The 10775-nt window shown below is 37.5% G+C and overlaps 1 non-coding gene across 1 annotated transcript; it reads right to left on the bottom strand.

Annotated features, from left to right (window-relative positions):
• Nucleotides 1-9159: 9159 nt before the first annotated feature.
• On the bottom strand, nucleotides 9160-9266 carry LOC111884505 (small nucleolar RNA R71). The gene has a single exon (XR_002847802.2). It is a non-coding gene; the product is annotated as a small nucleolar RNA R71 (small nucleolar RNA).
• Nucleotides 9267-10775: the final 1509 nt, after the last annotated feature.

Here is a 10775-nt window from a genome sequence, read left to right as displayed (position 1 = left end):
TTCACTTACCTTCAAATATTCTGCAATTAGGGTTACGACATCCCTCTCCCGAGTTGTGGAATATTGTGTTGGGTCCTAGCCTTAGTATCTCATTTGGGTGATTTACTAAGGACTTAATCAATCAACTAACTTGAATTCGTTTTCTCCCGTTTTGTAGATGTCAAAGTTCGACAACTATGGTTTTCCAAAATCCCGTGGAACAAGCATTCCACATGAAGATGATATTCCACGGTTCGATCGAGGAACAAGAGATCATGCTTCACTTCCTCCTCCTCCTCCTCCAATTATTCTCCCTAAACCACAAGTTCTAAGGCTTGAAAAGTTCAAGATCACTCAAGCCCTTTTGGCAAGTAAACATAAAGAAGGAAATTCGGTGTGTGCACACGTCCTAAGGATGAAGTCACACATTGATAGGTTAAGAATGTTGGGATCCATTGTCTGTGAGGAAATGGCTGTTGATTGGGTTCTTCAGTCATTTCCTAACTCATATAGTGAGTTCGTAAGAGAGTACTATATGATGAATCGCGACGTGACCCTTATAGATCTCACCTATATGCTTATTGCTGCTGAATCAGCAATGGTTTGGCGCAATAAAAAAGCAAAGTTGATTGGTGAATCTGCCTTAAAGACCTCTATGGATATAGACAATGGCAACGGAAGACATGCTATGATCGAAAAGTTTGATCATAAAAGAAAGGCAATGTCTGAAGTAGTTCCATGTCATGTTCCAAAAGAGTCAATTTGCTTTTATTTCCAAGAGAAAGGGCATTGGAGAAGAAGCTGCCCCATTTACCTAAGAGATCTAAGAGATGGGAGAGTCGAAACGTATGGCTCTAATATAGGTAAAATCCATTAACTAACTCCTCTTAAGCTTCTATTCTAGATTCTTAATACATAATGTGATAAGATGTAGGATCGAAGAAAAGAAAGGAAGCTTAAGGGAAGAAGTGAGCAGAATCTAACCGTGAAGGAATGGATTTCGATCGCATTCCTCGAAGATTAGATTCTTGAGCTACTACTTAGAGTTAGAATTAGATTGCTAAGAAAGATGTATTAGCATAGTTTTTCAATGAATTGCATTGTAAGGTCAAATTTTTTCCGCAATAAAATAAATTTTGACTTTATGTTATTTATTTATCCTTGCAATGACGTGTATGAAAAATTGATGTTTGAATATTTCTATTATTAGCAATAATTGATTTGATTCTTAATTATGGAAATGTCGAAAATTTACCAAATAAGGAGAGTTTCTCATCGCCCAAATTTCAATTGGACAGAAACTTGGAATCATGCAAGTTGGTTGCACGATGAATGAGAAATTTCATATTTGGAAATTAGACTAAATCATTGACAAAGTGTCAAGTAAAGGACTAGGAGATTGAGTACATAAAGTTGCGTGTTGATCAAGTCCACCATAAGAGTAACAAGATATTCGTCGTGATTTACTAAAGGTTTAGTAAATATGATTATACTTACAAGATTAAGTGTAATTCTGAATTGATTGAAAAAGTTTAAATCAATAGCAGAACGAATAAGAAGAATCAAGTAGGCAGAAAGATAAAAGTTTCTCCATTCTAAGAAGAATGGAGAGTAGCTTTTATGCTTTATGATAGGTCTTAATGATTAAGAACCATATCTTAATTGATCCTCTAAGTGAGTCTTGGTACAATTGTATGTCTAAGAAGAGGAATCAAGGATTGAAGAAATGGTCAAATCAAGAAGTCAATCATACTTCATTCCAAAACAAGTCTTAGAGTTAAGATTGCGACATTGAGTGAAAAGTATTAAGAAGGTTTATATCATTCATCAAATGTGGAAAGTTGTGATGTCTTGGATAAGACAAAGACTAACTAGGACCAATTTATGAAGTGTTTTAAACTACACTAACTCTTGAATATTTGTTTGTCAAGAAATGGTTATTGACAAGAGAATCTTATATGTCAAGGAGTCAGTGGGAGTCTTAATGGTCTTGAAAGGTTTCAAGAACAAATCAAATAAACCTTATCGATCATCACTAGCACACGAGTTGAGGTTTACAACCTATCGTGTCGACATTATTTTGTTTCTGTGCCAATCCAATCGGGTTAATTATGCATGTGAGTCCTACGAGTTCTCATTTGAATGCATAAAAGGCAAGGACCTTGATCAATGGAAAGTACATTGATAAGAAAAAGGTGAGCTGCTTAACTACTTGGAAGACATGGTGGGCAGCTGTGCTACCATAAGGCAAGAAATCAAGATTAAGAAAGTTCGGTCCATATGAGTTTGAATTTGTCGTAAACTTTGGTTTAACAAATTCACATGGATAGGAACACATACACCGTTTAAATCTAAGTGTCATAAGATTTCATCCTTCATGAAAATGATTGTGAGGAAATGCTTTCACTAAGAAAGATTTTAAGAAGATAGTGATTGTAAAATTGCATTCTCGAATTCGATTATGGTTACGGTATCCCTTTCCATAATTTGAATTGTGAGGTTTGGCAATTAGTCTTAATTGTTTAGACACACATATGAACTGTCTAAGGCAAAGGTGTATAAGTTCAAGAAGCCTTGATAAAAGATTATCAAAGCACTAAGTATTAGAAACATGAACTTAAGAAATTCAATAAGTATTGTTTTTCTGAAAGTTAAGATGTTTATGAATACATGTAGAAGCTAGTGGGAGCATAAGTGTTATGTTTATAATAATCATCATGATAGTGGGAGCATAAATGTTATGATTGTATGATTATTAAGGCACATATTGCAAGTTGGCAATATTAATTATAGAAAACAAGAGTTATACCTTACAAAGTAGTAAGGGTTGTAAAGTTGTTTTGCTATAGTTAAGGGAGAGAATATTATGCTTCATTACAAATCTAAAGGCTTAGGTTGTGGAATGTTAATAAATTTAGTCAAAGGTACATAGTGTGTTCTTAAAATTTCGATTATGATTACGACATTCCTCTTCACAATTCGAATTTTGAGAACATAGCAAATAAAACATTATGGCAGAAGATTGATAAAGTATCAAATGTTTATGTAAGACATTATGCATCGCGTCCCATACGCTTCGAGTATAGGATCGATTGCAAATGCTTTAATATTTGACCATTCTAAAATTTTCCAAATGTCTAGCGCATTTAGAGGGAAAAGGGACTAGAATCGGTTTTGACTAAAATAATTAAACAACTATCAAAGGACAATCCAAAGTTCGCCGAGGATTGGTTGCTTGTGACTTGTGAGTAGTTGGAAGCATGGTATTGAATGGACCATATTGACATTATTATGAATAGAAAAGATTCTATTAAGAATGAGTTGTCATATGGAAAATATGGAAATGTTTCCATATTGGATGGACCATATCGACATTATTATGAATAGATAAGATTCTATTAAGAATAAGTTGTCATATGGAAAATATGGAAATGATGCATATTAGAAATTGAATATTGAAAAAATCTATGACTAGATTAGAAACCTTTATGCAAAAGGATGTTCAAAGGAATGTACTTTGAGTGAGAGACATCATATCTAAGGAATTGTCTTGTAACAATCTCTGATAGAAGACTTTGTAATATCATTGGCAATAGTCTTTGTGACTTTGGTGCAGTGACATTACGAAAGGATAAGTTGCATAGAATGTTAGAATCTAGCATATTCTATAAGTAGCAAGAATTTGATATTCTTTCACTTATGGAAAAAGGATTTGGAGTTGTGAAATGAGAATGATTGGAAATGTGCTCAATTTGGTCTATTTCACAAAGTAAGAACCATAGGTAAACATTGTGTGCATGCTAGGAGCATGGGACAAGTGTAATAATTCAAGTAAGAAGTTGATTACCTGAAACAACAAATAATGATATGGTGATAAATAAAAGGTGTTTTATTTATACTCAAAGGTTTGAGGCCATATGGGATTAGTATTATTCTTGTGTTTCACTTTGCATGTTTTGACTTCCAGAATAATTGAGTTTATTAAGAATAATCGAATTATTCAAACGGGCCACAATCGTTCATATGTTGGAAGTAGATATGAATGAAGACTGTCATGAATTGGTGTGTGGATTGTCTATAAGGTATTAGACACAAGCAAATGTTTGCTGCAACGTTCATGAGTGCTTATGAATATGATTTGAGCATTGGATTAAACCCACGCTCACTTGGATCACTCCATGAATTGTATCACGAGTGATTGGTGAGACAATAACATCTTATATTCTTGAAACTGAGATGTGTGAGTTGTATCTTGCAAATCGGTTGCACATTGATAATATAACGCACTAGTAACTTTGTGTTATAAAACATATTGTTGTGTGTGATTCGGTGAGTGAGTGCAAGCAAGCATTGTATCAAAGTTTGTCCGCTCCTTTTATCAAAAGCAGGATAAAAGCGATATCTTTGGGCCCCTTGATGATTTAGTGATGACAAACGTAAATGCTCGGCCGGGCTAGGGCTAATTTGATTTGTTCAATTAGTCAGTCGTCATAAATCGGAATTCGAGAAATAGTACAAAGAGAATGATTTGAAATCATATCTCATATGAAATCTAGAATGGAGGAATATATGATCCCTTATCTAAAGGACACGCATATCTGATAGGATCAGAGTTGACAACGGCTTTGGAAAGCTACGATTGCAGATTAGGATCTAAAGTCATACGCATAAGAGTTATTAGACTTATCCAAGTGGGAGACTGTTGGATTAGTGTCTAAGTCCATAACTATTTTGGTATGGACTTGACCCGATGGTGCATGGTCCTTTTGGGTTGCCTTCACCAAAGCAACTTGATAGGATGAATTATGGAGAGAAAGGATTAAATATGATTTATTAATATATTATGGGAATAATATATTAAAGGAGAAATCATATTGTTTAATTAATATTAGTCAATAATTAATTGGTAATTAGTTTTGTGACTAAAAGAGATTAATTAAACTTAAGGGAATGGAATTGTAATTATAAGATAATTGCAATTTGGGCCATGGATTGCCTTATTTTATAAGGTGGACGAATTCTATGAGGAAACCCATAAGGAAATCATCCAAGGCCTTAATTAATGGACTCCATGGGTTGCTTAGGGCTTAAGCATCCAAATTAGGGTTTCCTTGTTAGATAACCCTAATTGCCTCCTATATAAAGAGATCCCTTATGAACAAAACGTGGCTAAGACTTGTTCTAGGGTTTCACACGTTTTTGGGCAGCCTCTAACCTCTCTCCTCTTCATCTTCTTGCTTATGGTGTTTGTGAACCATTAGAGGAGTGACACTTGTGACTCTAAGCCTTCCAAAGTCAATACAAGGAGATTTGGGATTGTTATTGCTACATAACAATCAAGGTAACATCTTAAACCTATAATCATGTTAATATGATTACTTGAGTGCTAGAATTAGGGTTTATAGTCTTGGATAACTTGCATGTACAATAGAGAAACCTAGATCCAAGCATTAGGGTTTGTATGAGCACATAGGATGTTCTTGTGACCAAAACCCATCATAGACTACCTGCAAGCCATCAGGGAAGGAATGATCAAGCCGTCTTTTGCAGGTATATACAAAATTAAATCTAATGATTCATCTCATGCTATTTCTTGGGTACCAGATACCGGGTGTGGTTACCACATTTGTTCTAAATTGCAGGGACTAAAAAGAAATGGATTTGTGGAGCATGGAAGAATAAATCTAATAATGGGGAATAGATGATCGTCGCCTGTCACCAAGATCGGAGTTTACTCTTTAGTGCTCAGTAGTGGATTAGGATTAGATTTAAATAATTATTGATATTCACTAGATATGGCAAGAAACATCATTTCATTTCATGGTTTGTATAGACAAGGTTTTAGATATTCATTTGATAATGAAAAGGGTTATATTATTGCTTATCTTAATGGTGTTTTCTATTTTGAAGCATTGCCTTGTAATGGAATATATGAAACTGTGATGGTTATAGACAATTTAGGAAATGATGTGTTGTGTATTGATTCTTCCAATGGTTTGGATAAATCATGCTTATAGCATTGTCGTCTTGGACATGTCAACAAGAAATGCATAGCCCAACTCCAAAAGGATGGAGTTTTGGAGTCATTCGATCTTAGGGACGATGACGTATGCGAGTCATGTTTACTTGGAAAAATAACCAAGTCACCCTTCACTGGCACTTGTGAAAGGGGTGAGGGTTTATTGGATCTCATACACACCGATGTGTGCAGGCCCTTTAGATCCACCACAAGGGATGCAAGCCGCTTCTATGTGAATTTCACTGATGATTATAGCACATATGGGTAAATCTACTTAATCAAGCACAAGTTAGAAACCTTTGAAAAGTTCAAAGAGTTTAAACAAGAAGTGAAGAATCAGTTGGGCAGGAAAATCAAGATGCTTCGATCGGATCGAGGCGGAGAGTACCCAAGTCTTGAATTCCACAACTACCTCAAGGAATGCAGAATCGTTTCACAATTGACGCCACCTAGGACACCGCAGTTGAACGGTGTGGCTGAGAGGCGTAATCGAGCCTTGCTAGACATGGTTCATTCCATGATAAGGCATGCTTCGCTACCTATCTCATTTTGGGGGTATGCCTTAGAGACTGCCGCCGATATCCTTAACTTAGTCCCTACGAAGAAGGTTTCCAAAACACCTCATGAGACGTGGACAGGGAAAGCTCCCTCGTTTGCACATATCAAGGTTTGCGGTTGCGAGGCTTTCGTAAGACGAGAGACTCACAACAAGCTCGAGCCTTATAGTGAGCGGTGTATTTTCATCGGCTATCCGCAGAAGTCTTGTGGATATCTCTTCTATAGACCGAGTGATAATGTTGTCTTCATTGCAAGGAGAGGGGTTTTCCGAGAGCGAGAACTCATAAGCCAAGGGGATAGTGGGAGGCAAATCGATCTTGAAGAGATTTAAGAACCGAGCGATGAAGGAACTTCTAACGCTCGCTGATATTGCCATATTTACACTTATTTTTAGGCAGTATTTAAGTACATTTTTATTAATAAATTGATAACATGTTTAGAATAATGATACTTATGAGTTTAAATTGTTATTTTCAGTCAATACAAAGGATTTTCGAAGAAAGGGACCAAAGGTGACAAAATGGGGAACATGGGAGGCTTGGAAGACAAGAAAATAATAAATTCACGATAAGAGCTAATTTCACGACGTGGCGATGAAGCCCACGACGTGGCATGGGTGTTCAGAAGATAAGCATCGCGACACGGAGGATTTCCTTGAAGGATACGGATTGCTTGAAGCCCACGACGTGGCGCAACCTGGCCACGACGTGGCGCGAGTTTTTAAGCATTATATAAGTTCTGATGATTATTACGAAAAGAAGGACTTTTGGCAGAAGAAAAAGAGTTCCAGAAGACGAATAAGAACGAAAGAAAGGCTCTGGAAGAGGGTTTTCAACACCAAAAGAAGTAAAGGTTTATTTTTAGAACATGTCTTTCATTAGTTTTAGCTGTGTTAGTTTAATTACTATAATGAGCAGCTGAATCTAGCTACTCTTGTTTAGCTAGATGAAGCTTTGAACTTATGAATAGTTATATGATTATGGATTAAGCTTAGTTGGTGAAAATTTGCTTGTGTTTGATTTGTATGACCTAGCATGTTAATATTTGTTTATCTAATTGTTTAATTACATGTTCTGTGTAGCTTAGTGACCATTAAACTGCATGAACCTGTTTACCTAATAATTTAGTGACCATTGAATTGTTAGAGCTAGGATTGACCAATCTTAGTTAATAATTAGAATAAATAAAGTTTAGCTGTGCTAGAGAACGAGAATTGTGATCATAATTGCGTTTACACAACAAATCTTATATAGCATATTTTCAACTATAATTGGTTCTGTGTTTAATTATGTGTGAACATACATGGTTTGACATGAATTAGTTAAATATTGGTAAGATAGAACTAAATTACTAATATAATTAAAAACCAACTTAGTAATCCGTAATTGTTAGCTAGCCATAAGGGAAAAGTGGATTCAATCTAAACAAGAGTGTGTGTTTTTACTTATTGAATTGGATTTAAGTTCATCTGATCTTGTAAAATCAGATAAAACCCTTATTTAAATCTGTTAATAAAATAGGTTAATTTAATAGTAAGTAAATTAATTAGAACACCGTTCCCTGTGATCGACACCCGACTTACCTAAGCTATACTGTAATCTGACTAGGTACACTGCCTATAAGTGCATAGATAGTCTAAGTTTGTTAGGTTATAAATATTAAAATTAGTGGGTACTTTTGTGCACATCAAGTTTTTGGCGCCGTTGCCGGGGAACGGCTTAGTTTGTAGTTTAATTATTTGCATTAAATTAATCGATCCTTTTTGTGGAAACACAGCCACAAAAAGTTAATTTTTCAGCAAAAATAAATTTTTTTTTTTTTACAGAGTCCACGACGTGGCCATATACTTGCCACGACGAGGACAGGCAAAATTTTTAAAATTTTTATTTGGTAGTTAGTTTTTCTTATTTTAGTTCAGTTTTACGTTTTAGTTTAGCAAGTTGCAGGAGTTCATGACCAGAAGCTCAAACACACACTTGGTGCCACCACTGGAAGACCCCGAATCTGCACTTCACAAGAAAAAGACACCCTTGCAAGAATTGAAGTCAGCCTTTTCTAGGAAGTCGGGAAAGAAGACGGGAGAGTCCAGCTCATCAGCGAAGCACAAGAGCAATTTTGAGCATTTGGAACACACACCCGTGCAAACCGAGTCCGAAAGCGATACCGAGCCAGAATTTGAAGAACACACAAGTGAACCCGAGAACGAGCCAAGGAACGAGATGGCAGCGATTGAAGAAATGTCCATGGGAGCATACAAAAAGCGGATCCGAGATGACATGGGTCCTGGGTTAGTCCAACCCGCAATTCCTACCACTGCCACATTCGAACTAAAGGGACACATATTGACAGCACTGAAGGACATCCCATTTTTCGGGAAGGATCATGAGGATGCTTTTAAGCATCTAGACGAAGTCAACGACATTGCTGATTACTTTAATGTCCCAAATGTCACAAGAAATACAGTCTTGCTTAGGATGCTTCCTATCACTTTCAAAGGAGCTGCTAAGGAGTGGTTAAAAGCACTCCCACCAGGTACAATCACCACTTGGGCTCAAATGCGTGAGCAATTCCTGGACCAGTTCTACCCGCCATCCAAGATAGCCAAACTCAAGAAGGCGATAGCCAACTTTGAGCAACAACCGGGAGAGTCACTATACGAAGCATGGGAGCGGTACAAGGGCCTACTCAGAAATTGCCCTCAACATGACCTAAATGTGCAGCAAGAGATGTCAATCTTTTATGATGGGGTCAATGTAATGACAAGACAACTCCTTGATTCTCAAGGACCGTTGACAAAGAAAAATCCAAAGGAGGTCAAGGAGCTCATCGAAGAATACGCGAAACACTCTCGCGAGTACCATAACCCGAGGCAAGATGGAAGTAAAGGCGGTGGAGGGACCCAAACTGAAGAAATTGCAGCTGTCATGGCAATGCTAAATAACATGGATCGCCGGATAACACAAATGGACCAGTCGATACATGCCATAAGAGTGGGGTGTGAGCGATGCAGTGGTCCACACTTGACCAAGGACTGCAATATGGATGAGTATGGGAACAGAAAAGCTCAAGTGTGCTACTCTAGTGGGGATAAGTTTGATGACGACTGGAGGAAACCAAAGAAGGAGTGGCTGCCCTATGAAGAGTATAAAAAGCAAAAAGAAGAGAAGTATAGGCAGACAGGTCGAGGCTTTTACCAAAAGGAGCAGCCACCAACCGAGAAGAAACCCGACCTAGAGACCATTTTGATGAAGTTTATGGAGGCTTCGGAAAAAAGACATGATGCCACGGATTCCGCTATCATGGAACAACAAACCTTGATGAAGAACCAGCAAGCCTCCATCCACAACCTTGAAGTACAACTTGGTCAACTAGCCACTTTAGTCCATGAAAAATTGTCCCCGAAGAATCCCGAAGTAAAAGCCCAATCTCACGTAATGGCCATCGATACTGAAGAAGATACAATATCCGAGTTCCTAGAGGCGTTGGAAGAACAACCGCAGCAGCCCAAGAAATCAAGGATCGAAAATGGAAAGAATGTTGAACCAGGCTCGCCACGACGTGGCACGCCTCTGGCCACGACGTGGCGCAAGTCTGAGCAAAAATCTTTGGAGCCTATTCCAGATTATCATCCACCTATGCCATTCCCCACCCGTGCAGCACTTAGTCAACTGGAGAAGGAACATTTAGAGTTTGTGAAGCATGTGAAAGGGATTCCAATTAATACTCCCTTTGTTGAGTCCTTATCCAAAGCTTCCGAGAACCGGAAATTACTGCAAGACTTGATAGATACGCGAAGGCAATTAAAGAAACAATCTACAGTGATTCTAAGTGAGCAAATTTCAAAAGTTGTGTTGGGAGAAACACCAGAAAAGATGGGGGATCCTGGACGCCTCACTCTTCCATGCGAGTTTGGGAATAAAATGAAGGTTAATGCTTTAGCCGATTCCGGAGCTAGCATTAATCTAATGCCTTTTTCATATTATCAAAAATTGGAGATTCAGAAGATGAAGGCTACAAAGATGAAGATTCACATGGCGAACCGTTCGGTGACACAACCCCGAGGCATAGTGGAGGATATTTTGGTGAAAATCGGAAAATTTGTTTTTCCAATAGATTTTGTAGTCTTGGACATGAAAGAAGACACGGATGTTCCGATAATCCTTGGTCGGCCATTTCTTAACACTGCTGGTGCCCTGGTTGATATCCGCGAGTCCAAGCT

This window comes from Lactuca sativa, chromosome 1 (genome assembly GCF_002870075.4).
Source record: "Lactuca sativa cultivar Salinas chromosome 1, Lsat_Salinas_v11, whole genome shotgun sequence".
In the NCBI taxonomy this organism is placed as follows: domain Eukaryota; kingdom Viridiplantae; phylum Streptophyta; class Magnoliopsida; order Asterales; family Asteraceae; genus Lactuca; species Lactuca sativa.
Note: the sequence above shows the minus strand (reverse complement) of the source record. Positions and strands in the feature narration are given on the sequence as shown.